General features: G+C 48.4%; 1 long non-coding RNA gene across 2 annotated transcripts; it reads left to right on the forward strand.

Annotated features, from left to right (window-relative positions):
• The first annotated feature begins 243 nt into the window (after window positions 1-243).
• On the forward strand, window positions 244-23,634 carry LOC125120138 (uncharacterized). Of its 2 annotated transcripts, XR_007133258.1 has the most exons (4): window positions 244-1,123; window positions 4,866-5,022; window positions 16,564-16,741; window positions 23,130-23,634. It is a non-coding gene; the product is annotated as an uncharacterized LOC125120138 (long non-coding RNA). The 2 variants fall into 2 exon arrangements; XR_007133257.1 differs by lacking the exon at window positions 16,564-16,741 and having other exon boundaries at window positions 258-1,123.
• The last annotated feature ends 547 nt before the right edge of the window (window positions 23,635-24,181 follow it).

Raw genomic sequence — 24,181 nt, forward strand, 5'->3', positions numbered from 1 at the left:
AGAAAACATTCTAATTTTATTCTTTTACACATAGCTGCTCTGTTTTCCCACGCACCATTTATTGAAAAGACTGTCTTTTCTCCATTGTATATTCGTGCCTCCTTTGTTGTAGATTAACTGACCTTATGTACATGAATTTATTTCTGGGCTCTCTATTCTGTTCCATTGATCTATGTGTCTGTTTTTGTACCAGTACCATACTGTTTTGGTTACCATAGCTTTTTAGTATAGTCTGACGTCAAGAAGAGTGATACCTTCAGCTCTGTTCTTCAAGTTTGTTCCTTCTTGATGCTTCAAGAGAGAATCTGTTCCATCCCTCTCTCCTAGATTGTGATGGCTTGTGGCAGTCCTTGACATTTTGACATGTAACTATAATCTCTGCCTCCATCTCCTCCTCTGTGTTCTGTGTGTCTTGACTTTAGGGACTGCTTTAAACCCAGGAGGGTCTCAAGGATCTCTAAGGATTCACGATCCTTAATTATGTCTGCAAAGACTGTATTTCCAGATAAATTCACATTCATATACATCTTTTAGGAGAACACTATCCAACTCACTACATACGCCCTAGAACTGTTAGAGGAATTGTTTCTACCATGTTGCACTTGGTTTTTATTCCCTAAGCTTTCGTAGAAGGGTGCCATATTTCATAGGTTACCTGTTATTTTTCTGTTTGCACCTCCATTCTGATTTTTACTTTTCTTAAGACTAATTATTCAGAATTTCTCATCTTGCATTTATCTGTATATCTCGATTCCTTTGTGAAACATATGTTAAGCAAATAAACATTGGAACTGAAAAGCATCTGTCAGATTTGGGGCTATGCCTTTACCAAAGGAGCTCCAAAACATAGTAAGCCAAGAAGAAGCCAGATTGCAGTGCACTGAGGAGAGAATGAACAGCTGAGAAGAAAAGAAAATGTATGTCTCTTTGTAGACCCTTGGCTCTGAAAATGTGACCGGACAGTGGACTCTGGCTGAAGTCCAGTTGCCATCAACAGGAAGGTGCTGAGAGGGAAGGGGATGTTGGAGAGCAGAAGAAAACTCAATTGATGTCACTCAAGGAGGAGAGAAGGAATGGATCCAGAGGGATGCCCAAAAGGAGTTGAGGGCAGGTGTGCACACAGGTGAGCAAAGTGAGGAAATGGTATCCAAAGAGCCCCCCTTCTGATGGAGAAGCTTTTTCTAAGAATAGAGGAATAGTGTTGAGGGAAGAGGGGAGCTACAGAAGGACCACCAAAGGAAAGAGGAAAAGGGAAGTCTCTGGGGGGGCACTGGAATGGTGCTGAGGACCCAGGGCAGGTCAAAGATGAGGACTTTCCTATCTCTCATTCACTTGAGGGATTGTCCTCTCTGGAAATGCCCCATGGCTGCCTGAGTGAAGGGACGATGCGGGTACACGTGCAAAGGCAGGATTTCCTGTGGAAAAACCAGACCATCACTTCCTTCCCTCTGAGTTACCTGCTTCATGTCAAAGAGCTCAGCCCTATACACACCATCGACTAGTCCTTACAAATTTCCACATCCGTCCCTCTAAGTATGTCCACCAAACATAATTTAGTCTTTTAAACATGTAAAATGTTGCTAATCAGATGCTATCACAAGGACGTGTGCCTTTTTGAGCCCTGATTACTTGTGACCTCCTCTCTGAACCCCAGTTTCATCATAACATTGGAAGCAGTGGGATCATCCTGGATGAGTTCTTAGTCACTCCCAGCTCTGCTCTTCTGTGGCCTAGTGGTCGCTGGAAGCCCTGGGCTTAAATCTTAAAGAGAGTTTTAGGTAAAGCTTTCTACATATTACTGTGAAATAACAGTCATCACTGGCTTCACTCAAGAACAATCCTGACAACCAATGTGCAGCACAGCCTCTCCGTGGGCAGCCCTCCGTCTATCAGCAACCCAGCAAATCCCCAGACTGCCCAGCTCTGTCATTGTATTCACAGTAGCAACTCATAGCCATTACAAGAAGCATCACCTGGCTGTCTTTCCATGACCCAGCTTCTGAGAACCTTCTTACTCTACACACTCCCCTTCCCCATCCATTTTTCCAGCTGCTCGTGTTGAGCCCAGCCTCTCCCCCAGGAGAGTCTTGCAACTGATTCCTTGGGGCCCCACAATCCCACATCATGCCTCACCAACCAATCACTTAGACATGGCTTGTGAACAGCCTAGGAACTTTATATAAGTATGCCATGAAAGTTGATTAAACATCACACTTGTGGTCCTTTTTTAGGAAAAATTGGGTATCAGTCCCTTGATAATGAACATAATCCCTCCATTTGAAATTATTTCAATGGGAAGCCCAGTTTCAATGTGGGTCCTCTCCCCTCACAGCATCTTTTTGAGCACACAACTAGTGATAAGTTTTTAGGACTGGCTCTTCTATGGCAGCCTCATAGAGACAGGAAATGGTATCTACAGAGCCTCCCTTCTGACGGAGAAGCTTTTTCTGAGAATAGAGGACTAGAGTTGAGGGGGGCTATGGAAGGACCACCAAAGGAAATAGGCAAAGGAAAATCTCTGGGGGGCACTGGAATGGGGGCACTTTAACGTCCGTATAATTAATAGTACAATTCCTAAAGCTGCAAGAAAGGAGCAGAGAACACGTAGAGAGTAAGAGCTACAATTCCCATAGCATGGCAGGTGGGGACCCATAAAGAACCCAGAATTCACACTCCAACCCATGCCCTAGGCAGGTGTGGCCCACACTGGACCTCCTCACAGGGACATCCAACCAACTCAATCAACACTTTTGAGTATCTCACCTTAGCCAAGTCCTGTGCTAACATGGAGGGTGCCTCTATCCTTGAGCAGCTCTCATTTCCTCTAGCGGGTGAGACAAATGCAAACCCCATTCAGTCCTACAACAGGTATTTATAGGATAGCTATTATGCACCAGGCACCGCACTTCAGTTAAGGCAGAGTGATGAGCCAGACAAATAAGATCCATGCCCTCTCCGGGCTTGTCGCCCACAGAGAAAATAGACTTCACACAAGTGAGTCAAGTGCTATGAAATGCATGGTTCCTGGTATAGAGTGGGGGCTCCAATATATGTTGACAGAATAAAGAGATAAAGGCCATGTCATCTTTCTCCTTTCTCACAGGGTCCAGAATGGGGCCTGACACAGGCTTCAGTCAATGAAGTCAACTGACTGGTCCCCAGTACTGTTCTGTGCCTGATATTACCAACATAGGGATGACTAAAACCCTAGTCCACTGGACTGGGAGGTTGTCCTTCCAAATGGAAGGATGCACAGTGGTTCCATCAGGAAGGTGGCTAAAGGCTGGAGAGGGTGAATGTGGGGCTCAAGGGTTTGAGGGTTACAGAGCTTGCTGGGTGATGCTGTCAAGCCTCAGGCAGATTAAACAAGACAAAGCTTTCTACATATTAATGTGAAGTCTATCATTCAAGTGGAGGATAAGAACAAAGAAAATACAAGTCTACTAACATGATGCTGGAGCAGAAATAGCCCTGATCTTTCAAAAAACAATCACATAGACACTTCCTTAGAGAAGTTTAGTCCAGGAGGACTGATTTTTTTCTAATCGAAGTTCCCTATTTTAGAAAAACAAACAAACAAAAAAAAACCAAAACCCAAAAAAAAACCCTGTCTGTCATAATCCATCAGACATGCTTCCTGCCCTCAGAGAGATTCCATCTTAATTGGAGGAGAGAGAAGCCCTGAAACGGAAGACAGTAACTCAGGTTGGAAAGATATGAGACTGTACAGATTCTTCCAGGGTCAGAGATGGTGGAGACCTAGGAAAACTTCACAGAGGACATGACCTTGAAATTGGTCCTTAGAGCAGAGTGAAGACTCTGATGTGTAGGATAAGAGGAAACATATTTCAGAAGAAACCCAGGCACAGGCCATAGCCTGGCCGTGGGAAATCTAGAGCACTCTCAAATAAGATGGTCTAGTCCATTTGCCTTGGCTGTGGATGACATGAAAGCGTCAGAGGGAGATAAATTGGAGAAGATCACTGAAGACTTCAAGTTTCAGGCCAAGGACTGTGGTCCTCTGTGTTTTATTTGTCTCACCTGTAAAATGGAGATAACACCCTCTCTCCCGCAAGAGTTAAAATATCTAATAGTTATGAATTGTGTATATCACTTTCTTAGAGAGTCTGATAGATAGAAAAGCTCCATAAAGAGTAGCTAACACTGTGGCAGTAGAGCCATGGGAAACCATGACAGATTTTGAGTAGGCAGGCGGATGGCACCCTCAGAGCTGGATTCAGATTAACACAGCACTTTTCTAATATTAATCCTTTTATACATTGCTCCTCGTCTAAGGAATTCAGTGTTCTTTATCTGCCTTTGCACAGAGAGAAGGTAGATGATTCCAACCATCAGGATTCTCCAGAAAAAAGAAACCAATAGGATATGAATCCAGAGAAAGATTTATTTAAGCCCACGCAGGTGTTGAGGTGAGCAAGTCCAAAATCCATAGGACAGGCCAGTAGGCTGGAAACTCAGGCAGGATTTCAGTCTTCTAGAGTTTTGAAGCAGAATTTCTTCTTGAGAAAACCTCAGTTTCTGCCCATAAGGTCTTCAGCTAACTAGATGAGGCCTCCCCACATTGTGAAAGTCAGTTTGTTATAGATCTTAGTCACACCTACAGAACACCTTCCCAGCAGCATCTTGACTAGTATTTGACCAAACAATTGGGCCCCATTGCCCAGCTAAGTGGACATAGAGAATTAACCAGCACAGTGGTCTTTATCTCCAATAGGGAAACTGAGGCAGAAACTTGACAAAACCCCAATCCCTAGAACATGATACCAGGCCTGCCAGCTAACTTCCCTACCTTGATAATAATTGTACATCGTTTATTCCTGCATCCTATATAAAACTCTCCACAGACCAGAACTAAGCTGAACATCTATGGGATATATTGTGCCAAATGCCGATGCCGCTAGAGATGCAGACTTGGACTTGATGCCAAGAAGCCCTTCCTGACTGGAGTTGTCAACAGTGGAACAGACCACATGGGATGCAGTGGGCTCGTGGTCCCTGGAGGTGAGCAACCGGGAGAGATTCAAACATCTTCTGAGCGTGGAACTGGGCCTGGGAGGAAGCCCCTGGGTCTATGAATTCTGATAACCCTCGGTACTAGAAATGATGCTCAGAAAAGTCCCTGCCTCCCCACACCCTTCCCATACCCACAAGTGAGGCGTCAGAAATTTGGGCAGAACACGGAACCTCCCCAAAATGGAAACCATCTGCGTGGCTTTCTCACCCTTCCTCCACCAGGCCCCTGTCCCCAGCCAGCTTCGCCTGGTTAGTTTTTCTGGGAGGGGAGCTTGTCACACACCCCTCTGCCTCAGCCTCCTTTCACACCCCACCTCATCCTCCACACCTACCCCCAGTGGAGCCTTGGGGGGCCCAGGGGATCCACCATCGTCCTGGAAAAGTCATGGGTCAACAACCACCTCTCTTCTGTGCCTACACCCAGTTAATCATCTCTTCCTGGTGATTTGCATGGCAACCCTCTCGCGCTTAGCTACTCAGGGGAGTTTTCTGGTTTCATCGCCTCAATTAACATTGGCCTCCTGGGTCACTCTGGATTCCCCTGCCGACCCACCACAGACCTGTCCTCAGAAGCCTGCCTTTCTATGCTCCAGGGGGTCCTTGTCTTCCTTTACCATCAGCAAGCCAGGCTATACATGTAGCACCATCTTGCAAGGCATGGGGAGATCTTGGCCATTGTAATGCACACACACACACATATTTGCTTTTTAGGGCTGTACCTGCGGCATATGGAGGTTCCCAGTCTAGGGGTCCAATCAGTATCCTTAAATTCTTAAATCCATTCTTGTGGATGTCAGAGCTGCAAAGGCCTAAAAGATTGTCTGGTTCACTCTGGCCCACAAGACTTCACCCTCACCTTAGAGGTGAGGAAACTGAGGCCAGAACAAAGAAAAGCCTTGCCCATGATCATACCTCAAGTCAGAGCAAGAGCCAGGCCTAAGGTTTGGGGCCCTCCCTCTTAGTTCCCTCTGCCAGCATTTGTCAACAGAAAACAGAAAGCACCTCTGAAATTGTCAACATGTTAGGAGTGAGGGAAAAGGTCTTCAGTGCTTAAATATTGAATCTCAAAGCCTAGTTCCTTCCAGGCACCCTCTGCTCAGACAACGGCTGTCTGCAAGAAGCACTGGGCTGTGGCGTGGATGGAGCCAGGGGGCAGGGGAGAGAAGAGACCTTCCTTCCAGCCAGGAGCCTTTCAGCAGAGTGTCCTGAGCACCTTCTCAGTCACACCTCCCACAGTGTCATCACCAGGAGCCAGGGTACAAAGGAACAGGAAGATATGGGAACCAGACCAAAGGACAGGAGAAAAGTAGAAAGCAAGAGGGAAGCAGCTGCAGATCCTGGGAACAGATCCTGAAAGATCGCAAGTTCCCAAACCATCAGTGGCTAACACAAGTCCCAACCCTTGGCTTAGAAGAGATCGTCTTGGGGGTCCAATAAAAGAGAGACTATCAAGATCAGAAAATTACCATTCTCGGAGTTCCCGTAGTGGCGCAGTGGTTAACGAATCCGACTAGGAACCATGAGGTTGCAGGTTCGGTCCCTGCCCTTGCTCAGTGGGTTAACGATCCGGCGTTGCTGTGAGCTGTGGTGTAGGTTGCAGACACGGCTCGGATCCCGCGTTGCTGTGGCTCTGGCGTAGGCTGGTGGCTGTGGCTCTGGCGTAGGCTGTTGGCTATGGCTCCGATTAGACCCCTAGCCTGGGAACCTCCATATGCCGCGGGAGCGGCCCAAGAAATAGCAAAAAAAAAAAAAAAAAAATTACCATTCTCCAATTTAGAGGACCTTCAGAAATTATCAAGTCTAGAACCCTCTGTGGTACTTATGGGTAAACTGAGGCCCATATCCTGCACTGAGTTAGGGGAAGAGCCAGGACTGGAGCCCAGGCCCCTGCCTTCTAATGTGAGACTGTTCCATGAAGCAGAAAGGGCCACGGGGCCAAGGTTTGGAGGAGGCTCAAATCAGGGGATGTCAAAGACGGGGCATTGGGCTTTTCGGAGCCCTGGCGCTTGGTGAGGCAGAAACACCACAAAGAAAAGCCGGGGTGTCTGTGACAACAGACTCCTGAGGTCCTGTGGAGAAACCGGTGTGGTTGTGATGGGGAAAGAAGGGCTGTGAAAGTGAAATTTGCAATTTGTGAGAGATGGAAACTGAAAATGTGCTCTCCATCCCATGCAAAGTATCTGTGGCTTTTTGTCCCGCACCTGCAGCGGCTCACAGCATATACAGCACCAGGATTGCTGGGGCTTGGTTCCCACAGTCTGCAACACAGGAGAACGGGAGCAGATGTGCTGGGATGCCCAGGCCGCATGTGTGGGTGGCTGAGGCAACCCTGTTAGGGACTACCTCTTAGGGACAGCACTCAGGGACAACCCCCCACTCTGCCGCCCCACCGCCCATCAGCTTATTTTCCTGCCTAGCTCGTCTCCCGCCAGTCTCCTTTTGTTCTGCTCCCAGATACCTGACATTTGCACTCCTGTGGAAATTTGCTCACCTTTTTATTTTTTTTTCTTATTAAGGCCACCCCTGTGGTACATGGAGGTTCCCAGGCTAGGGATTGAATCAGAGCTACAGTCACAGCGACGCGAGATCCGAGCCGCATCTTTGACCTACACCACACCTCATGGCAATGCTGTATCCTTACCCCACTGAGCGAGTCAGGGATCAAACCTGCCTCCTCATGGTTCCTAGTTGGATTCATTTCTGCTGTGCCATGGCGGGATGCCCTCCTTCCTTGCTTTCTCACCTCAGCCTGGTCAGAAACTCCATGAAGAAACCCTCCTCTACTCCAGGCACCATCGATGTGTCTCTCAGCTGTGCCTCCCACCCCCCTCATCTCGCCCCCGTCAACTTTCACTTGTCTGTTTACACTCTCAGTCTCCCACAGTAGACTGCGAGCCCCTCAAGGGCAGGTACTATGTGAGGTTCATCTTTGTATCCCAAAGGCCAAGCACATTGCTTGGTGCCCTTTAGAGGCCAGGTATGGCAAACATGCTGCCACCATCCCACTTGGAAGCAGGACAGACATTGCTAATCAATCACGAACACCCTTCCCTTGGAGACTCAAAAGACTTCACTCTTCAACATAGGGTTCCATGTAGGCACTGCCCAGCAACCAAGGTTGGCTTTTTTTTTTTTTTTTGGTCTTTTCAGGGCCATACCCCAAGCATATGGAGGATCCCAGGCTAGGGGTCAAATTGGAGCTGTAGCTGGCAGCCTACACCACAGCTCATGGCAATGCCAGATCCTTAACCCACTGAGCGAGGCCAGTGATGGAACCTGTGTCCTCATGAATACTAGTCAGATTCATTTCCACTGAGCCACAATGGGAACTCCCAGATTGGCTTTCTTGATGAAACGAGTGATTCATTAAACGTGTGACTTAGATTTCAGCTGGGGGCTACTGGCCCCTCACAGCTTTGGCTGCAGCACATGGTCTGTGCTTGCCATGACTGCTGCCTTCCTCATGCTGTCCTCATGCTGCCGCAGCCTCACTCCTAAGACAATCCAGGAAGGAAACCCACAACCTTTCTCAGTGCACACACACACCTACACATGCACATACTTGCCCACATGTACATTCCCACGTGTTCACACTCACCCACACACACCCACTAACACATGTGTTATTACTCATTCATGCCCACATCCACACATGCTCACATACATACACATGCACACACTAGCACACCCAGTCACACATAGCCACACAGGTACACGCTTGTATCACATGTGCACAATCACAGACTCACAAATACACACCCATTAAACATCCTAAGAGTTTGGGGAACTTCAGTGAAGATTTCAGGGCTGCAGGGAGGTGTCATATGACACAATGCAGACCTTCCCACTGTCCTTACTTTTTTTTTTTTTTTTGTCTTTTCTAGGGCTGCTCCTGTGGCATATGGGGATTCCCAGGCTAGGGGTCTAATCAGAGCTGTAGCCACCGGCCTATGCCAGAACTACAGCAACGAGGGATCTGAGCTGCGTCTGCAACCTACACCACAGCTCACGGCAATGCCAGATCCTTAACCCACTGAGCAAGGCCAGGGATCGAACCCTCAACCTCATGGTTCTAGTTGGATTCGCTAACCACTGAGCCATGATGGGAACTCCCCACTGTCCTTGCTTTTCCTTCCACCCACTCCGTCCTCTCTCAGTCTCTTCCCTGGCATTCCTCCAGCACCGCCCCACCCCAGTGTCAAAGTTTTGTTCCTCTGTTTTGCAGAGCCATTCTGCTGCCCTCTGTGGGGCTGGGGACAGTCCATACCTGTGCCCGAAGGTCACAACCCTCCACGTAGAGTCTTTCCCAGAGTCACTTGAATCACACGTTTTTCTCTACCCAGTTTCAAATATTGTTATGAGTAAATGGATGGTTTTGACAAAAGACGTTTGTCTGCAGTGCTCCACTTCCCATTCTAAACTAACACAATTCAATGACAAGCACCATTTTTAAGCCCCTACTTGGTGCTGGGCACTGTGCCCAGCACGGCAAATAGAGACAGCACTGCTCCCAAATGGCACCCAGTCTGTCAGCAAAAACAAACAGTGACAAGTGGAGGGCGTGGTTAATGCCATCCCTGGAGGCGGAGGGATGACTTCCCTGCTGTGATAGGAAAGATGACCAAAGTCCAGGTGAATGAGATTGGAAGGGGCTTGTCAGGCAGGAGGGACAGCATGCACAAGGGGGCAGGAGGGAACATGAACAGTGGCACCCGTGTGGGAGTGGAGCTGAGGGTTCTCGTGGAGAAGCAGCGCAAACCAGCTGAGGCCACAGTGCACCTGGGCCTGGGGCTGGGGCCATGACTCCATCCTGCCAGTGATGGGATCCCCAGCCACTTTCGAAAGTCATGGTTTGAAGGGGAGCCAATGTCACAGGCATCTTCGTCCCAACCACTGGAGCTCTGCGCCCTTCTCTCCATCACCAAGGCCTCGGAAAAGTGTCTTTTCAGGATCTGACTCTCCTCCAACAAAAACACAGTCATGTCTGATTGCTGTCACTGTCGATGAGTTTCACCTCTACTTGAACCTCGTCTAAATGGCATCATCCAATGTGGACTCTTGAGTCTCTGGCTTCTTTAGCCACTGTGTCTGTGAGCTTTGCCCCTGGATAGTAGAATCTTTTAGAACTTTGTTTCAAACATCGAGCATTGGGGTGCAAAACTCAGAGGAGCCCAAACTTAACCCAACAGTTCTCTAATCACCCCACCACAGAAGCAGGGCTCTCATGAAAATTAGCTTTTATCCTCTTCCTTTAAAAGCTTACACAGAACATAAGCCTCAAGGACCATGATGTATCTCGAGCTTCCTGACCCACATTGAGCAACAAGAGTCTCACTCCAGTCCACGACTTAAGAGACTCTATTAAATCCAGGATGGATTTTCTATGCCCAGTGGTTTTCCATTTTGTCTTTTAATTTTTACTTTAAGAACTTAATTTTAACAAAAGAGCCAAATTACCACCATGCTTTAAAAGGAACTTGTTTAGGGGAGTTAAAAACAGGCTTTATAATACAGAGTTTTAATTAACTTTGGAAGATGGTAATTAAACAGCCCTTGTGCCCAGTCTCATGTTTTGCAAAAGCAAAGAAGAGACCAGAGACTGGAAGTTCTCACCTTGGCTAAACACTGGAGCCACCCAAAGAGCTTTAAAGTTCCCCACAACCAGGCTGTACCCCCAAACAAATGACACTGGAATCGGCTGAGTTGGGACCCAGACACCAGAATTATTTTTTAAGTTCTAAGATTCTAATGTGCATCAGAGATTGAGAATCTCTACTTAAGACTGATTGACAGCTGTCAACAGTGATGGGCTGAGAGATGAGAAGAAAGGGAAACAGGCTGAGAGACATGGAGAAGACTTCACAGCAAAAGGCAACTCAGCTTTGGAAGGTAGCAAAGGGGCCACTACCCAGTCAGGTGACACCAAGGAACATTTCCAACCTTTAAGGAAGAGTTTTGTTATGGGATGAACTGTGTTTCCCCAAAAATGTTGAAGCCCTAACCCCCAGTACCTCAGAATGTGACTGTATCTGCTGATACCGCCTTTAAGTTACAATGAAGCCTTAAATTAATCCATTAGCATGAAACTTAATCTAATATGACTGATGTCCTTATTAAAAAAAAAAAAAGAGGAAATTAGGATGGACAGAACACCAGAGGGCATGCACAGAGGGATGACCCTGTGAAGAGGCAGCAAGAGGGCCACCATCTGCAAGCCAAGAAAAGAGGCCTCAGAGGAATCCAAACCTGCCAAGACCTTGCTCTTGGACTTCTAACTTCCAGAACTGTGAGAAAATACATTTCTGTTGTTTAAGCTACCCAGTCTGTGGCATTTTGTTATGGCAGCCCAAACAGATTAATGCATTCCATGTCAGCTCTTTGGCCATATGTGTGAAGAATCTTATGAGAGTTATTTTCTGGCCCGATATCTCTGCTTCTGGAACTCTACCCTATAAATTAACCAGAAATGTCCTTAAAGAAGTCTCTGCTAAGATGTCCACAGGATATTCTTTATAGTTGTGGCTACTGGAAATGTTAAAAGTGGGAGAATGGAAAAATAAATGAGAGCAATCATACAGTTGACAAGAAGAAGCCACCAGGTTATTAAGTTTTTTTGTTTTTGGGGGTTTTTGTTTGTTTTTTTGTTTTTTAGGGCCGCACCCACGGCATATGGAAGTTCTCAGGCTAGGGGTCCAATCAGAGCGGTAGCCATGGGCCTACACCACAGCCACTGCCACCCAGGATCCAAGCTGCATCTGAGGTCCCAAGTCACTGTGCTTTGGGATGCAGATGAATGGGCCAGGTACAGGGCTAGGCTCGATGAGTCTCTGTGTGTGTGGAGGGTGGGGGGAACTGATAGAGAACTTAAACTTTGGAGGCCAAAGACCACAGGCACTGTGGAATGAGATGACAAGATCTCAGGACAAGGTCTTGGGTTGTGGCCTTGAACCCAAACTGGCTCAGGGGTTCCCGGGTGATCTGTTTTCTCCCTTATTTGTTTTTATAAGATCAAATTGAAAGGATTCTTGGCGATTCTCCTCCTCATTTTGTTTTACTTTGTAATGACCTTTTACTGCCCACCCCCATCTCAATTTAAAGAGGGCAACACTAAGGCCCAGAGATGGGTAGAGAGTTGAGAAGGAAGGGGAACATGGGTGGGTTAAACAATGTGAACCAAGCACGTAAGGGACCTGGCAGGTGTCCTGGGCTTGGCCTGGGGCCGGCCGGCCCCCTCAGACTCACTTCAGAGCAGCCTAGGCCAGGGGGACCTCACAAGAGACCCTGCCCCTTGTCACCCAGAAAGGCCCTGAGCCAATCATTTCAGGAGTGTGACCCAAATGTGATAGGGAAATGCACCTAGTGTATGTACACATATTAGCAGCAGTTCCTTCTGAATTTCTGTGGGTATTTTGCTTGGGTTTTTTTTTTTTTTTTTTAATTATCTAGATTAGCATTAGGTGAATTCCGATGATTAAAGGGTCCCCATTTTGTTTGACCAGCTGTCAGAGTGGAAGTGAGCACATGCTGGGCTCGCCCACCAGCCACTGTTTAGTGGGCAGGGGACTCTCTACTTGATTACGAATGTATTTCTCCTCACTGTGTCAACGACACAGGTTTTGTAAATGCAACTCTCTCCTTAATGCTTAAGTACAACATATTTTTTAGGGCCGTACCAGCAGCATGTGGAAGTTCCCAGGATGGGGGTCCCGGCCACGCCAGATCCTTGACCCACTGAACGAGGCCAGGGATCAAACCCTCATCCTCATGCGTACTAGTTAGGCTCGTTACCACTGAGCCACAACAGGAACTCCCTTAAGTACATTTGCTCTTGGAATGAGCTGAGACCCCAATAACTGCTTTGAAGTGCCAGCCAGCCCTCTTCTCCCAACAAGCCACCCCCTGGTTTCTCATGGTGGAGGGACTGAAGGGGCTTTGGCAAGAAAACAAAGACATGTGCTGTGAATAAAGATGTGGGTCTATGCATCTGCCTGTAATTCTTTGCCGAGGGTCTGCACTGTTGAGGGGCCACCTCATCAGCCACCCGTAGGCCTTTACCTCTGCCATTCCTTCCCTTGGCATCCCTCCCGCAGATCTCTCTGTCCAACAAAATCCTACCAGGTGCAGCGGCTGGCTCAGTGAAGCCTGGCTGAGAGTGTGGGAAGTAGGGAGCTCATACATCAGGGCGGGCAGGCCTCTCAGGATTGCTGTGGGTGTCCCCCCACTCACAGCGACCATCAGGGCCACCTCATTCTTTTTTTTTTTTTTTGGTCTTTTTATGTTTTCTAGGGCAGCACCCGTGGCATATGGAGGTTCCCTGGCTAGGGGTCTAATTGGAGCTGTTGCTGCTGGCCTACACCACAGCCATAGCAACACGGGATCTAAACCTCGTCTGCAACATACATCACAGCTCACAGCAATGCCAGATCCTTAGCCCACTGAGCAAGGCCAGGGATTAAACCCGCAACCTTGTGGTTCCTAGTTGGATTCATTAACCACTGAGCCATGATGGGAACTCCAGGGCCACCTCATTCTTGCACCAGTCACTTGTCTTCTAGGTCCCCCCAGCACTTTGCATATTTGCTATGCTTTGTTTCAGAACAATAAGCATTAAAGTTGCAGATCTGAAATATTCTAGATCCTTTTTTGTTTATTTGATTTGATTTTTAAGGCCATGCCCATGGCACATGGAAGTGCCAGGTCTAGGGGTCCAATCAGAGCTACAGATGCTGGCCTACACCACGGCCACAGCAACATGGGATCCAAGCCGCATCTGCAACCTATAGCACAGCTCATGGCAATGCCGTATCCCCGACCCACTGAGCAAGGCCGGATATTAGTCAGATTCGTTTCTGCTGAGCCATTTTTTTTTAAATGAAAATAAAACTACTGTTTATGTAAACATGAATATGGATGTTTGGGAATGTGTGAGTATATATAAAGAAATATGTCTGTGGAGTTGTCACCATGGCACAGTGGGTTAGGAATCTGACTTCAGTGGCTCAGGTCTCTGTGAGGGGTGGGTTCCATCCCCAGCCTGGTACAGTGGTAAAGGATCCAATGTTGGCAGATTCAATCCCTGGCCTGGTAACTTCCATATGCCCCAGGTGCAGACATAAAAAGAAAAGAAAAGAAATATGTCTGTATATTCATAGAAAGAAATCTGTAGGATACTACCAAACTCTTCCTCTTGCTTATTATCTCTAGGTAGTGGGTTTGGTTTCATACAAAGTATTGTTTGAATGTATTATGAGCATGTATTAGGCTTTTAATCTTACATTTCTGAAAGAGTTTCCTGGGTTTGAGCTGTTTTCTCCCCTTGCTGGACCTGCCTCTGTCCCCCAGTGCTGGTCCAAGCCAGGGCACAGCACAAAGTGGGCTGAATGTTTGCTAAGTGAATCATAGAGAATGCAAGGGTGAGCCCTGGCCAGCCCTTCGTGAGGCAGGGACTTGATGCTCTCAAATTGCAGTGCTGGAAGGACGTTTGTGAGGCCTCAGGAAATGTTTGTTAACTGAGTGAATGACTGAATGAATGAACAAACACGTGAAAGAGAATCCAGTCTGAGTAATCATAAATTCTTTTTTTTTTATGTCTTTTGTCTTTTGTCCTTTTAGGGCTGCGCCAGTGGCATATGGAGGTTCCCAGGCTAGGGGTTGAATCGGAGCTGTTGCTGCTGACCTACACTGGAGTCACAGCAACACCAGATCCAGGCCACATCTGCAACCTACACCACAGCTCAGGGCAACACTGGATCCCCAACCCACTAAGCGAGGCCAGGGATTGAACCCACAACCTCATGGTTCCTAGTCAGATTCATTTCCACTGTGCCACAACAGGAACTCCAGAGTCTGAGTAATCATAAATTCTGAATTCTTGTGCTTGAATTAATGGCTTTTTTTTTTTTTTTTGATGTTTAATGTTGGGAACCAAAGAGACAATGAAATAGAAGACATCAACTGAATGGGTCTTAATTATCTATAGCTATACATTTCTTTTCATTATAAAGTAACACAACTATACTCCAGAAGTTTGAAAAATAAAGAAGGAAAGGGTATAATCACACCACACTAATATAGACACTCTGTATTTTCAGGCAAACTGCGTGAATGTGTGCGCTTTTACTGAATCTACACATTACATAGTGGGTTGCTTGCACCATTCCGTATCGTGCTTTTTAAAAAAAACTCCTGGTCTGTCCTAAGCCTTTTTCTTCTTGTTAGAAAGTCCCCAAACTCTTCTTTTATGAGTGCAGTTGACTCCACTGAGAAAGCATATATAATTTATTGAGCCAGCCATCTGCTGTTATATTGAAGAAGCTTCTTTTCTCTATCACGACAATGTATTAATTTTTTAATTACTTGCTTTTGCCCAGTGTCTTATCATTTTACTCTAGGGTGCCATTCAGAAATGCTTGGGCACCTCAGGTCTGTGTCCCCAGAATCAGAAGAGAGCTGAGTAGTCTCAAAGAGGCTGAGCCACAAATTATTAGTTTACCAGTCCACACATGATTAAGAGCTTACTCCAGAGAGTTCATCACTGCCTCCTTCACTGAGAAAGTCCTGCTGTGAAGAAAAGTCAGCTGAATGAAACAGTGAGCTTAGTGACACAGCAATGTACATTCTGGTGCAAACACCTTTTTCCTTCATGGACATCTAACCAAGAATTTCCAGGCTAGTGCTGTCTGCAGGTTACATTCTAAGAAGTACTTGCCTATAGAGCTTCACTAAGAACAAGTGGTTTTGGTGGAAAGGTGTACCTTGGAATGGATTAGTGAGTGGTTGGGTCTTGGAAAAGAATAACAATCTGAGCCTGGCACTGAGCTATGGCCTTCCCATGCAACCATACACAAAGGGCGTCCAATCCCGCAACTGTCATCCTGCTTGCTCCCAAGCTCTTGGGGGTTTGAACCATCTTCCTGCAGGGTACACTGGTACACACAGGTTGTAGGACTTCTGTGCACTGTCATGCACAAACATGAACAGCCAGGCCTGCCCCTGGAAGGGAGGAGAGCCAGGGCAACCCAACCCACAGGGCCCCCGTGATGGTTGTGCTGTTGACATATTTATTTCATAGGGCCCTTAGGATAGTGCTAAACTTTTTCAAGTGAATTTCATTTATTCTCAGAAAAGGGGAAAGAAGGATTTTCAGGATTTTGAACTGGAAAGTGACACGATCATATTTGCACTGTAGAAGGAGCAAACCTCTCTGTGGAAAGTAGATGAGAGAAGGTGAGGCCGGAGGTGGGGATTCTAGCAGGGAGGTCAGAACTGGACAGTAGCCTTCCCCCTCCCTCATCCACACTCTTGCCACAGCCTCATGGTGGGAGGAATGTAATCTCCTAGCCCTGGACTTTGAGCTTGGTCTCAGGACTTATGTTGATCAATGGAATGGGGCCAAAGTGACTGGATACGGGTTCTGAGACTAGGCTTTTTTTTCTCTTTTTGGCCATGCCTGCAGCATGTGGAAATTCCCCAGGGCCAGGAATTGAACCTGAACCATAGCAGTGACGATGCCAAATCTTTAACCATTAGGCCACCATGGAACTCTGAGACCGGACCCTAAAGCCTCACATATTTCTGCCTGCCCTGTTGTGCATCTGTCATCACCAAGAGAAGGATGTGCCTGGCTGGCCCACTGATGCTGGTGGATGAGACAGGTAGAGCAGACCCACCCTTCCTGCTTGCAGACTCTCGAGCCAGCCCAGCTGAGGTCAGTAAACCTGCAGAACTTTGAGAAAGAACTGCCTGTTATTGTAGCCCACTGAGATGTGTGGGTGTTTGTTAGGCAGCATCGCTGCAGCACCAGCTAACTGATACAGTGAAACTGGGAGGAAGTGAACAAAGCCAAGGAGTACATAGGAAAGCAGATGAAGCTGGTGATCAGCTGGGCTTGTGGGTGAGACTCTTGGAGGGCTTGGGCCTCAGGTTTCCCAGTGATTGAGATGTAGTGCCTGGGATGAGGAGCCCAGGGAAGAAGGACAGGAAGTGACCTCCCACTAATATGACTTATGTCAGTATCTCCCTCTCCTTGCCCCTGACCCTCTTCTTCTCTTTGTTTTGAGAGGAAACCAGGGCTTGTATTTGCCAGGATAAGCCCCCCCAGGGGCCAAACCACTGAGCGGGATTATGTGCAGCCCTGCCATCCTCAGTGACCCACTGGCCTCCGTCTCTGTCAGAATATCTCCTTTACAGACTGATTTGGACAAGTCCTGATTTGGATAAGGGGGTGGGTGAGACTTCCCACCCAGGGAACCACTCAAGAGAGAGGCCCTGAGATTTCCCAGGGCTTCCTGCAGAAACGGCCACCTATTCTTATTACTTTCATTTACTTAAAATACCTGCCTTTGCAGCAGCGAAACCGCCCAAAATATTCACTTCTTTATTTCCAGCTAGACAAGCTGAACTCAATTTGCATTGGATAATTATTTTCAATTAAGTGATAACAATCCTGTTTTGTGCAAAAATAATCTTGTCCAAAGGCCAAACAGTTTATCCCATCCAAGAAACAAGGAGGCAGTGACAGAGGGAGGCCTGTCAGCGTGCTCTCTGTGCAGTGGAGGGATGCCCAGCCGAGTCCCTTGTGGGGCACCTCTGACCCTGTGGGCGAAGTGGAACCATTGGTCTGGTCTGCCCTCCGAGCCCCTGCACTGCAGCCGCTTTTTTCTTCTTTGAACTAATAAGGAAGCACCTCCTAACAATGGCCAAGTGCTAGAAAAGGCAGCTGAGGCAGAGGAGCCCAGAACAGAGGCAGGAGACCTGGGTTCCCGACTTACTGTGTGGTCCCAGGCAAGTCATCCCCACTCTGGGCCTCAGAATCCTCTGTATGGGGAACATTGAGGTTAGATATACGGGACTGCTCCAGCTCAGACGGTCTGCGATTCTGTCCCAATTACCCAGAGCAGCCTAAGTCTAGAGAAGCCAGGTTTTCTATAGAGGAACCAGCTCAGCAGCCAAGTCCCACTTCCTGGCTCTTCTGTGTGCTGCTGAGGTGGAGATTCATCTCTACCAGGCAGAGGGAGAAGGGAGTGAGTTCTGAAGCCTCATTCAGGAGGAGCTTGTTCAAGCCTGCTCATGTGTCCAGGAGTAGATGGCTCCAGCCAGGGGCTTTGGGAGCTGGAGCACTGAATCCCAAAACGTCACAGAGATGGGAAACATCCTAAGGTGTCATCGTTGGTCATGTGCTCCCACACCTGTAGCAACAGAGCACTCACTTCCTCCCCAGGAGGCCCTTTGCCACAGCAGCCCTTGTGGGAAACCTGTCTGCAGGCCCTCCCACCCTCCCAGGACTCATGTGCCCTGAGCAGTCTGTCCAGTCTACCCACCCTGACGACCTCAGCCAGTGCCCAGTCAGGCCTTGATACAGGTTTATAGAAGCCATGACGCTGTTCACTTAGCTGTATAGGCTGCACACCCAGCCAGACCCATCTGCCACCACACCCACTAGAGAGCATGATGGTCAGTGTGTGCAGGTTATTTCAAGTCCATTTTCACACTCGTTGCTCTGTGGTGTATCTTGTACAGCTCTTCTTAGAGCCACATGCTTCTCATCACTTTATGGCAATGTCATAAAACTTCCCTTTACAGCTGTCGCTTCTGTTTCGAATCTGGGTAAAGCTCCTCCCCATCGATTCAGCTGCTGGGAACATCTCCCACTGAGGTCTTTTCCTTCTTCCTGAGGCTACATTTTCATTACAAGTCTAAAGGTAGATGCATTTATAGTTGCACGCTGAGAAAGACTCTTATTTAAGTTTATACATTTCTTATCGAACTTGAACTTGATTAGATTTATCAAGAACAATAAAACACACAGCCCAGAAACCTCTTCCCCAAACTGAGGTGGTTCGCTGAGCTCCAGCTCTGTGCAGATGGCGGCAGAGCCCCAGGGCCCCCGCTGGCCTCCTGACCCCCCTCCCCAGGGGACCTCAGGGAGGCCTGGGGACAATTTGGGAGAAATATGAGGAAGCCACGACAGCACGTGCAAGGCTGACTATTTTTAAACAACCCACTCAGCCCTTAAAAAAGATTCATGTTTGCATGGGGCAGGGAGAGAGAGGGGAAAATGTTTTTGATATATTAACTGATGTAAATTATTTATTCTATAAATATTAGTTTGTGTGGAAAGATTTGTTTATGCAGGAAGATGTTTATAAATATTTGTTTATATGGAAATAGTATATATTTCATAATTGAAAATGAAAATGACAATGCATATGATCCCATAATTGGGTGAAAAAAGGAAAACCCCCCTCCTACCCACCCTCCACATAGAAATGAGGCTTCAGGTGGTTCAAAGAACTGATCTGAATTCCGATGCCCAGTACCTCAAATATTTGATGCTTCAGGAAAGGTTGATACAAGAAACCAAGGAGGAAAAAAAACCCAAGATTGTTTTCTGTGATTCAAAAATCTAAGCTCTAGGTATATGAAATTCCCCACCCATTCAAAAAACTGAGGCCTTTGGGCATGAGCTTTATGCCATCAGCAGTAGATCTAAAGGATACTGATCACTAAAGCCAGCTTTTCCTACCCCTGCTCTCCCCTAAGTTTGTGTAAATCTCCCCCAGGCTGGAGGAGGAAGAGGAATGAAAGGGAAGGGCCGAAGTGTGATGCTGCTGGGGCTGCCGAGAAGGGGCCAAGTCCTTGACAGGCACAGTAATAGCCCCCCATGAGCTGAGGGGTCTGAGAGCAGAGAGGCCTGCAGCCTTGGTGCCCCACTGGGTGGAGGCAGCAGTGGGTTGAGACAGCTGCTCGGGATGTTTGGGCAGACTCACTGGGACAGCCTTAGAAGCTGAGCCAGGGGCCCCAAGGTTCCCAGTGTGACCGGGAGGGCACCAGGCTCTCTGCCAGCCGCCCCCTCACCCAGCCTTGCTGGTCCTCTGCTTTTCCAGCCTTGGCCAGTGCTCCTCAGAGCTCAGACAGTCCTGCCATTGGTTGGCCAGGTTGGGAAAGGCAGCAGGGCTCCGTGCTGGGGGCTCCCGTGTATTCCCTGGTGTGCGGCTCTCCTACAGCCGTAGTCGCTTACAGATAAGGAAACCGAGGCTCAGAGTGGTTATGTGGTTTGCTCAGGTCACAGAGTGCATTCAGACCATGGTCTGGGAGTTCCCGTCGTGGCTCAGTGGCTAACGAACCTGACTAGTATTCATGAAGACACAGGTTCAATCCCTGGCGTTGCTCAGTGGGTTAAGGATCTGGCGTTGCCATGAGCTGTGGTGTAGGTCGCAGGTGCGGCTCGGATCCCATGTTGCTGTGGCTGTGGTATAGGCCGGTGGTTACAGCTCCGATTAAACCCCTAGCCTGGCAACCTCCCTATGCCATGTATGCAGCCCTAAAAAGACAAATAAAAGATAAAATAAATAAAAAAGACCATGGTCTGATTTCTCATCGGTTTCAACTGACTTCAGCCCCCACATTCCTTTCTCTGCTCAGTGGAGATGAAAAGAACAGAAGTGGCAGTGCCACCTCCTGTGCCCTCGGGAAGCCTGGGCCCCAAAACCAGACAGGACAGGAGGGAGAGAAGAAACCACCAGAGCCACCATATCTCTTAAGTACAGTTTGCTGTATTCAGATTAGGCGGTGCAATCTCCATGAATAAAATTACAGTTCCCAAAGGGATCACGCCCAATTTAAATGTATAAGAGGCCATTAACGGGCCAGGCTGGCTATTAGAATTTAGCACCAGTGTCATTTGTGGTGTGGTTTTGCTATTAGGCGAGGCGCTCTGGGGATAATAGAAGCGTAAGGCACACGGGCTGGCTGGGTGCTAAGGACCAGAGTCACCCAAGCAGCTCTGACCTGCCCTCCAGAGGGTTAGCAGAGCTTCCCTCTGTCCAAGAAGGTCGGACATCCTTCCGGAGCCTCAGCCACCCCCCTACCCCACATTAGGATGCAGCTGAATCACCTTGACAAACGCTGCTGCAGGTGGGGTTCCTGAGGCCGACTCTGCCAGAATTCAGCGAGCAGGAAGTTTATGCACTAGGTTCCTCGGATCGAGGCCTGAGGAAGGGAAAGGAGGAGGCAGGGGTGAGCAGATTCTAGCTGTAGCCGGCTGCATAAGGAGGGGAGACGGCTAAGTGGAATGTCAGAGGTGTCTGGAGTTACAGGGAGCAGAGCTGGCCAGACCTTAGTAGCCCCTCGCAGGTCCGGCATCCAGGAGGAGTGTGACCCTGGGCTGGGCCAGTCCCTGCAGCTGCGGCCAGGCAGCTGGTCCTCCACGGAAGAAGAGGGGCTGGCGCACAGCAATGACCGACACTCCCTGGAGCTGCATCCTGTCTGTCCAGTGAGGGTAATCCTGACCCTGCCTCAGGGCCGCCGGGGGCAGAAAGAGATAATGTGCATGAAGCCTAAGCTCAGGCCCATGCACAATCAGGGCTCAACATGCATCAGCCCTCCTGTGTTCTGTCCTGGACCCAAATCCCAGGATGACCTGCCCTCTGTCCTGATCGAAATCCCAGGATGACCTGCCCTCTCGTCCCTTGGCCTCCTACTCCCTCCCCCACCTCTTGCACACCTCCCCCGACGAACAGGTCACTGCTTACCAAACCAGCCCAAGTCACTGTGAGCAGTTTTTTTGCTGGTTATTGTGGTAAATGTATATAACATAAGATATACCTTTTTGTGTGTGTGTCAACAGATTTTTTTTAAATTTTTTTATTACTCAAATGAATTTATCACATCTGTAGTTGTATAATGATCATAACAATCTGATTTCACAGGATTTCCATCCCACAGCCCAGGCACATCCCCCAACCCCCCAAACTGTCTCCTCCGGAGACCATAAGTTTTTCCATGTCTGTGAGTCAGCATCTGTTCTGTAAAGAAGTGCAGTCTGTCCTTTTTTCAGATTCCACATGTCAGTGAAAGCATTGGATGTTGGTGTCTCATTGTATGGCTGACTTCACTTAGCATGATAGCTTCTAGGTCCATCCATGTGGCAAAAAATGCTGGTATTTCGTTCTTTTTAATGGCTGAGTAATATTCCAGAAAAGGAAATTAGGGAAGCAGTCCTGTTTACCATCACATCCAAAAGAATGATATACCATTTTAACCATTTCTAAGTGTACAGTGTGGTGGCAGTTAAGTACATTCATAATCTTGTGAAACCATCACCACCATCCATCCCTAGAACTTTTTTATCGTCCCAGACTGACTTCCTAGACCCATTAACGCTAATTCTCCCCTTCTCCCCTTCCCCACCCCCCGGGCAGCCCCCCTTCTACTTTCTGTCTCAATTAATTCGGCTACTCTAGAGATCTCCTCTAAGTAGAATCATACAGTGTTTGTCCTTTTGTGCCGGCTTATTTCATCCAGCATAACATCTTCAAGATTCATCCTGTTGTAGCATTTGTCAGAATCTCATTCCTTTTTGTGGCTGAATAATATTCCATTGTGTGTCTATACTGCATTTTGTATATCCACTCATCTGTTGCTGGACGCTCAGGTTGTATGCATCATTTGGCTCTTATGAATAATGCTGCTGGGCAAATATCTCAGGTCCTTTCAATTCTTTGGAGTATATACTCAGAGGTGGGATCGCTGGATCATATGGTAGCTCTGTTTAGGTTTTGGGGGCAGCGCCATACCATTTCCCACAGCACCTGCACCATTTTTGTTGAATGGCTCTGACTGAGAAAACTGTCTTCTGTGCCCTCGGCCTGCCTCCCTGTGGTTTCTCTCTCTGGCCTTGGCTTTGCCCTCCAGGCCACGTCCCTTATCTGCCTGCTGTGCCCTGGGTTGGCCCTGCTGGGTCTTGGTGGCAGCCTGAGGGCCCTGCTGGGCTCCCTCTGCTGTGGGCAGGTCTCCCCCAGGTCCCATGTTCCCCCCGTCGGTTGGCTCCCCACATACATGGCTCCCCCGGCTCCCCTCCTACTGCTTCCTGCTCAGAGCCCATTTTCTTTTGAGAAACTCCCCAGGCTGGGAGCATCCAGGACTCCCTGTTGTGGGGTAAGGGGACCTCAGAGTTGGGAATGAGCTGGCCATGGCACGAGGAATGCCCACCCCACACCTTCCAGCTGATTCTCTCCCCACACTGGCTTCCAGCTGCACCAGCCTTCCATCTGCCTGCTCCCCAACTCAAAGCCCCCCTCATTCTTACCATTCAGGTCTCAGCTCAAGAGTCACCCCCTCAAGGAGACCTTCACTGGCCACCTGGAATGAAGTCCCCACCAGCATCCTCTCTGTCACCTCCCAGGCTTGACTTCCTCCACCACGCTCACCGCTGTCCTCCAGAAGGTAAGCCCACGGGGCTGACCTCCGCTCATTCCTTGCTCTGACCTGGTGCCTGGAAGATGCCTAGCACAGAGGAGACGCTCAGTGGCAGCTGTATGAATGCCAGGAACCAGTGTCTCCCCTGCTCGCTACTCCTGGCCTGGGAGTCGAGGGCCTGGGACCGGGACCCTCCCCCTGGGGTCTCCCCTGGGGTCCTACTCTTACTTCTGTAACCTGGCCTCTCCCTGTTTTTGTGATTCTCCTAAGTTCATTACCCTGCTAACAAAACAAAAATGTTTAAACAGAAGTACAAATGCATCCTCCTGGGAAATTCTGAAGGCATTTTACACATTTCAAGTAGAAACATAGGTTTGAATTGTAAATTTTACTCTGCTCTGTTTCCTGGATGAGACTGAAATTTCCTTTGATATTCAAAAATCTGTAAAATATTAAGCCTCCAATCCTGAAGGAATGAAGACTTTCTCTTCCCCAGCCATTCCTAAAGACTCCCAATTTCCCTGTCCTGGGACATTTTCACCTGTATTAAGTCCAGCCAGTGGGACAGTGTTCGCGTGCGTGCGCGTGCGGTGAGAGGAGTCGCAATGTCGGGGACAACAACGACTAAACCCAGATCACACTTCCGTGGGGGTGGGTAGTGACCACAGCTCTCAAGATAGCTGCCCCAAATGTTGAACCCACATGTGTTCTGGCTCAGTGCCCTTTTGACACCCACGGGAAGGGTGCCGTGGTGGTGCTTCTGCTGCTGCATGGTGAAGCCAGTCCAGACCCAGAGCAGCACAGCTGTCACAGGACACTCGGGGGGCTCAGCCCGAAGCAGGCCGGGCCCGGGAGGGCCATTGAGGACTCGGAGGGCCACAGGGTCAGGGCCACGGGAGCGCAGGCTCTGCTGGGGAGGGAGTGGGCTTGCTGCACCCTGGCCCAGCCT

The sequence above is a fragment of the Phacochoerus africanus genome, chromosome 2 (assembly GCF_016906955.1).
Source record: "Phacochoerus africanus isolate WHEZ1 chromosome 2, ROS_Pafr_v1, whole genome shotgun sequence".
NCBI classification, from domain to species: Eukaryota; Metazoa; Chordata; class Mammalia; order Artiodactyla; family Suidae; genus Phacochoerus; species Phacochoerus africanus.